A 7558-nucleotide genomic window follows, 5' to 3' on the forward strand; every position below is an offset into this window, starting at 1 on the left:
GGAAGTGGTTGTCACTCCTGCTTCCAAGCTTGTTTTAACTGAGGAGCTCCACCAACTGCTGTCCACCATGGGTAACTATTATTGCATTTGACACATCAGTGTCACATATTCAGAACAAATCATTCAGAAGGCTGAACTTTATGAAGAGGTGTGGTACCAGGGTTTAAGGAATCTGTGTTATGTAGATGACACACCTTGCTTGGCAAAACTGAAGAGGAGCTGAAGCGCTTGCTGCAGAAGGTCAAGGACTATACTCTTCAATATGGATTGAAGCTCAATATCAAAAAAACAAAGATTCTCATCACTAGGCCAACTGGCAGCATCACGATAGATGAAGAAGAGACAATTTCAGCTTATACAGTTCCACAGTCAACACTCTTGGCATCAGCTATCAGGAAATCAAAAGACAAATTACACTGAGAAAATTTACTCTTAGGGACCTCTCCAGAGTGCTAAAAGAGCAATAATGTGTCAAGAGACTAAGGTACACTTGATCCAGGCCAAGGTCTTCAGAATTACTTGCTGTAAATCAGAAAAGTTGACATGAATAAAGATGACAGAAGAAAATTTATGCTTCAGAGTTGTGGTACTAGAGAAAAGTATTGGATGATAAAGAGAACAGACAGATCTGGTTGGTGATGGTAAAACCAAATTTCCCCATGGAGGTAAGGGTTTTGAAGCTTCCTCTGACATATTTTGTGCATGTTGTCAGGAAGGACCAGTCCTTGCAGAAGGATATCATGCGTAAAAGAGTGAAGGGACAGTACAAGAGAGGAAGACCCAGGTTAAGATAGATAGACACAGTGAGTGAGATAATCAGGGTGGGTGCGTTGGAGACAGTGAAATGGCTCAGGCAAAGAACAGTTCATTTTTATGGTACATAGGGGCATTATGAGTCCCAGGTGATGTGACAGCACGTAACAACAGAAACAATAAAAATACATGCATAAATTTGATAAATAGTCTTACAAAGTAAATCCATGAAAGAACAGAAGCAAATGCTCAATTTAGTCTGTAGTGTTGAGACCCCACTCAGGAGGTATATTTGATGCAAAATCTGAAAAGAAAAAATAATGAATGTGGTAAGAGTGCTGCTCCAAATTGTCACATATGAAATCAATTTGCTATGTAGACATATATTCAAATCACTAAAAAATAATTTTAAAAGAATTACTAGTGTGAAGGGTGGGTGAAGGGGAAAAATATATGTGTATTTATATATATGTATTTATAGAAAATATATAAATTTTATATATACATATATACATATGTAAATATATACATATATATAGTTGTTGTTGTTGTTAAGTGCCATCAAGTTGCAGACAACTCATAGCGACCCTATGAAGGAGAGTCCTCAACACTTGGGTGTCTCTCATTCTCTCTCCAGGTTCATAGGGTTTCAGGAGGCAAGCTATTACAGAAGTGGATGCCACTCCTCCTTCCAAGCTTGTTTTAATTGGGGAGCTCCAGCCCACACTGTCCACATTGGGTAACCAACCATTAATACATTTGACACATCTGTGTCACAGTGTTCAGCCTCACAGCAACCACAAGTGACCGCTGTACAGCAACTTGTACACCAGGGCTATACGACCTAGAGGAATTGTGAACGTAGCGAGTAATTTGCTTTTGATTTCCTGACTACTGGTGCCAAAAGTGTTGATTTAAGAGCAAACAAGCTGTAACTGTTAACAACATCAATCTCTTCTCCATCCATTCTAATGCTGCCAATTGGCCCAGTGCTAAGAATATTTGTCTTCTTGATGTTGCACTACAATCTATTTTGAAGACTGTGGTCTTTGACTTGTTGCGGCAAGCACTTCAGATATTCTTCACTTTCAGCAAACAAGGTTGTGTTGTCTGCATAAGGTAGGTTGTTGATGAGTCTTTCTCCTATCCTGATGTCACATTCATCTTCATAAAGCCCTGCCTCCCAAATGATCTATTCTGCATATGGATTGAAAAGACAGGACACATTCCTGACACACTCCCTTCCTGATTTTAAACCATGCAGTGTTTCTCTGCTCTGTTCTCAAGACTGCTTCCTGATTCAAGCATAGGTTTCATATAAGCACATGTTCTGGTATTCCCATTATCCTCAAGGTTAGGCACAATTTGTTGTGACCTACACAGTCAAATGCCTTTGCAATGAGACACAACTAGATAGCCCTCTGGTACTCTTTACTAAGGAGTATAGAAGAATTGATGCCTTTGAGTTGTGGTGCTTGAGAAGAGTCTTAAACATACCATGGACTGCCAAGAAAACATATAGGGCTGTCTTGGAGAGGGTGAAACCAAGAGGCTAGTATTTTGAAGCTCTCACATGCCAGGAGGGACCGAACCTTGGAGAAGGACGTCATGCTTGCAAGGAAGGAGAGACACCACAGAAAAAAAAAGACACCAAATGAGATGGATTGGTACAGTAACTAGGACAATGGTGTAGGTGTATTTGAGTTAGTGTGAAGGGTTCAAGACAGGGCAAGCTCCAGGATTATTGTACATATGAGTAGCAGGCAACTTGAGAGCACATTACAACAACAACATTATAAACATAATGGGATGTACAAAATGCTGATGCATGGGACAATATTGAGTAAGTGACTGGGGAGTTGTAAGGGATAGGACTAAACTGTACACAGTGCTCTTGCCTGAGCCTAATATTCTAACTCTACTTAATTACTTCAATTTTGTTAAAAAAAGATTGTGCCATATAATTTTTATCCTTTCTATGCCATCAATGATTTCATCTTATTTAAATTCCTAGTCAATATACTTGACACCATGAGTCAGATGATCAGGAGAAGTATTGGACTTGCAAAATCTTCACTCAGGGACTTTTCAAAATTATTGAGGAACAACTGTGTTAGTTTGAGGACTAGTGTGTGCGTTATTCATGTGGTGGTCTTCTCAATCACTTGCTGTGCTGCTGCAAGCTGAACAGTGAATAATGATAACAGAAGGACAATTGATGCCTCCGAACTGCAGTGTTGGAGATTAATACCGAATATCATGTGTTGTTGATTGCCTTAGAGTTGAGCATGATTCATAGCGACCCTATGAAAAAAAGGCCTGAAGTGCCCCCTGGCCCCCAACTATCGATATTTATCAGCGTTCATAGGTTTTCCAGAGACATGCTATTTAGCAAGTGGAAACCACTCATGCATGGACTGTGAAAAAAAAAGAAACCCAAACTAACAGATGCGCATTGCAGAAGGTGCAGATAGAGTGCTCCTTGGAAGCAAAGACTATTAAATTTGACTTTGCCTACTTTGTGCATGTTGTTAGGGGAAGCTATTCATTCAGAAGGACAACGTGTTTGGAAATGAGGAACAGCTGAGAAAGAGAGGAAGACCCTCTACTGGGTAGATTGACACAGTGACTGCAGCTATTGGTTCAAGTGTGTCAGAGATTTTGAGGATGGTACAGGATAGGTAAGGGTGCAGATCTGTTTTTCATAAGTTTGCTATGAGTCTCACGGGACTTTACAGTGGCTAACAATGATAACGATGGTGCCTAATACGATGGATCCTGGGTGAAAGCAGAGAATGCATGCCAGAGGAATATGCAAAGACACTGTCTGTGTGGATCAAAACAAAGCATGACTAACATTGAGAACTCAGAACATTTAATTGTGCTCATGCAAAATCTATACCTATATCATGAAGTTGTTGGAGAAGAGGAGCAAGGGAACACTTCACTGTTTAAAATCAGGATGAATGTGGGTCAGGAATGGGTCCTTTCTCAATACCTATTCAATCTCTATGCTGAGCAAAAAATTCATTGAAGCTAGACTCAAAGAAGAGGAGTATGACATCAAGCTCTGAGGAAAATTTATCATAAGCTACATTATGGTGATGATACAAACTTGCTTGCTGAAAGTCAGGAGCATTTGAAACTCTTGTTGCAGGAGATCAAGAAGTAAAGCCTGGAGTATGGATTCTATCTCAACATCAAGAAAACAAAGACCCTCACCATGAGTCCAACAGATAACATCATGAGAGATGGAGAAAGAACTGCAGCTGTCAATGATTTTGTCTTGCTTAGATCAACAATCAACACCTTTTGAACTAGCAGTTAAAAGTTTGGGAGTGACACTGCATCACAGGCCACACCCTCCTCTTCCTCCCTGTAGATGTCAGTCAGTGCACCAAGCTGATCCTGCCATGGCCACCCTCACTCACAACCCGTAGCTCCAAAAGCTGCAGTGGGGGCACCTCTTCAACTCAGACAAGGAGAGCTTCAACAGCTTCAGCTTGACCTTCAACACCAACCCTGGACAGATTCCACTGGATTACTCAAAGAACCTGGTGGCAGAGGACATAATGTGGATGCTAGCGGACCTGGCCAAGTCCAGTGGCATGGAGGTGGGAACATGTGTTCAATGGTGAGAAGATCAGCTTCATTGAGGGCAAGCAGTGCTGCACATGGCCCTGCAGAACCGGTCAAACATACCCATTGTGGTGGACAACAAGGACATGATGTGGAGCTCAAAAAGGTGCTGGAAAGGTTTAAGTCTTTTGCCCACATGTCTGAAGTGGTGACTAGAAAGGGTACACTGGCAAGTCCATTATGGATGTGATCAACACAGGCATTGGGGATTCTGACCTGAAACCCCTGATGGTGACTGAAGCCCTCAAGTTATACTCTGCAAGTGATTCCTGAGTCTGGTTTGTCTCCTGTACTGATAAGACCCACATTGCTAAAGGTCTGGCCTCACTAAGCCCTGAGACCTCCCTGGTCATCACTGCCTCTAACACCTTTATGACCCAGGAGATAATGCTGAGATCACGAAGGAATTTTTTTTTCTGTCAGCAAAGGGCCTTTCTGCAGTCATGAAGCACTTTGTTGTCCTGACTATCAACACGACCAAAATGAAGGATTTTGGAATTGACCTTCAAAACATGTTTGAGTTCTGGGATTGGGTAGGAGGACCTTAATCACTGTGGTCAGCCATTGGGTTCTGCTTTACCCAGCATATAGGCTTGGCAACATTGAGCAGGAACTGTTCAGGGCACACTGGATGGACCAGCATTTCTAGACTGCACCCCTGGAGAAAAATGCCCCTGTCCAGCTGTCACTGCTGGCGATCCCATACATCAACTGCTTCTTTGACTATGAGACTCAGGCTATGCTGCCCCATGACCATTACCTCCACCACTTTGCTGCCTATTTCCAGAAGGGTGACATGGAATCAAATGGGAAGTACAATACCAAGTCCACATACTTGTGGACCACCAAATGAGCCCCATCTTGTGGGGGAAGCCAGGGACTAGTGGCAAGCATGTCTTCTACCAGCTTATCCACCATGGCACCAGAATGATACCTTGTGACTTCCTTATCCCAGTCCAGACCCAGCACCCTATACAGAATGGGTTGCACCACAAGATCCTTCTGGCCAACTTCTTAGCCCAGACTGAGGTACTGATGAAGGCAAGACAAAATAAGAGGCCAGGAAGGGACTTTAAGCCACAGAAAAGAATCCAGAGGAATTGGAAAAGCACTGCCACACAACGTCTTTGAAGGAAATTGCTCAGCCAATTCTGTTGTGTTCACCAAGATTACACCATTTATTCCTGGAGGCTTGATTATCATGTATGAGAATAATATCTTCATTCAGGCAGTCACATGGGACATCAACATCCTCAACCAGTGGGGAGTAGAGCTGGGCAAGCAGCTGGTTAAGAAAATTTAACCTGAACTTGAGGACACCAACCCAGTGACTTCTCATGATTCTTCCACCAATGGGCTGGTCAAATTCATCAAGTAGCAACAGAAAGCATGAGTCGAGTAGCCAATAAACTCATGCTGAGAACCAAACCCCCATTGTGACCGGTCCTTCATGTCCTTACTAACACAGTTTGCAGTGCTTGGTCCTACCCCACCCTGTCCAGAGCACCTTTGGGTTGTGGGCTTGGACCAAAAGTCCCTCAGGGGAAGCTGTTCTGGACTCATCACATCCTCCCTCTCAGTGGCCACCAGCCCTTCTGTCTTGCTATTACTGAAATGTTTCAGTGTAACTGGTTTTTCAGACCCATGTTTATAATTGTCATGTCTGAGGTAGAAAAAGAAAAGTACCACAAAGGAAAGTAAAAAAGTTTAGGAGTCATATTACATTAGTCAAGTATGCTGTCAAGGACCTCTAAAAATACTAAAGAACAATAATATTAGCTTGAAAACTGAGATATGCCTGATCTGGAGCATGGTCTTTTCAGTCACTTGCTATGCATCACAGAGCTGGACAAAGAATAAAGACAACAGAAGAACTGATGCATTTATAGTGTGGTGCTGGACAAGAACACTGAGTATCACATAGACTATTAAAAGAACAAATAGATATTTCTTAGAGAAAGTGCAACCAGAATGTCCCTTAGAATTAGGGATGGCAAAGCTTCGCCTCACATACGTTGAACATGTTGCTAGGAGGGGCTATTCCTTACAAAGGGCCAGAGATGGTAAAAAGGCATAGGATATGACAAGCTTCAGATCTGTTGTTCATAAAGTTACTATGAGTCATACTCAAATCGATGGCACCTAACAACAACAACAATAAAGCAGCTCTGGTAGCCTAGTGATAAGGAATTGTGTCTCTAATCCAAGGCAGATGGTTTGAATCTACTAGTTGCTCTAAAGGAGCTGTTGTTTTAGGGGTTGTCAAATTGAGCAAGATTCACAGCAACCCTATGAACAACTGACCTGAAACCTACCCTTTGCTATACCATCCTCCTCATCTCTGACACACAAAAGTCCATTGCTGAAGTCGTCATGTCAGTCCATCTCATTAGGATTCTTCCTCTCCTTCAGTAACCCTCATTTTTCGAAGTATTATGCTCCTTTCCAAGAAATAGACTCCCCTAGCTCTAAGCCCAAAGTATGAAGCAAAATATTGCCCTTGGCCTTCAAAGAACACTCTGATTGCACTTTTCCTGAGACTTCTTTTGGAATTCTATAGAATATTCAGCACTCTCTCTCCAGTTCCACAAATCGAAAGCATCAGTTCTTCTGTCATCCTTATTTATTGTGAGATGTGCAATCTCTCTTTGTGCAATTTACAGCTTTTAAAATCCTCTTGGAGGATCAGCTATGAATCAATTCCAACTTGAAGGCAAACAAAAATATAAACCAATAACAAATGTACATTTCATAAAATGTTCACATCAAGAAATATTATTTTGATTAATGAAACTATTTAGCAATTGAAAAGGGATTGTAAAACAATGGGGGAACTTTTACTTTTCAAAGAGATGTGGGTACTGGGGGTGAGGGGTGGGCAGGGAGAAAAGTGCAACAATGAATGAATGGAAATCCAAAGTCTCTGTAAATTTTCATTAAAATTAATAAAACAAAAAAGAAGTGATTCCTTTCCTCACAGGGTCTAGTTTGCAAAACTCTAGCTAATTGCTGAATTCCTTCTACGTATTTCACAGTGTGGTCGGCATACTTAAAAAACTTGGATAGAGAATTTCATGATGGAATAAATACCAAAGTCAATCTTCAGTGTATATAAGAAAATCTAAACTGTATTCCACTCAGTGTCCTATCACAAAGGAGGTAATTA

At 41.5% G+C, this 7558-nt stretch overlaps 1 pseudogene; it reads left to right on the forward strand.

Moving 5' to 3' along the window:
* The first annotated feature begins 638 nt into the window (after positions 1-638).
* LOC102866285 lies at positions 639-5794 on the forward strand (annotated as a pseudogene).
* The last annotated feature ends 1764 nt before the right edge of the window (positions 5795-7558 follow it).

Source organism: Elephantulus edwardii, unplaced genomic scaffold (genome assembly GCF_000299155.1).
Source record: "Elephantulus edwardii isolate Elephantulus edwardi_28Jun2011 unplaced genomic scaffold, EleEdw1.0 scaffold00223, whole genome shotgun sequence".
Lineage (NCBI taxonomy): Eukaryota > Metazoa > Chordata > Mammalia > Macroscelidea > Macroscelididae > Elephantulus > Elephantulus edwardii.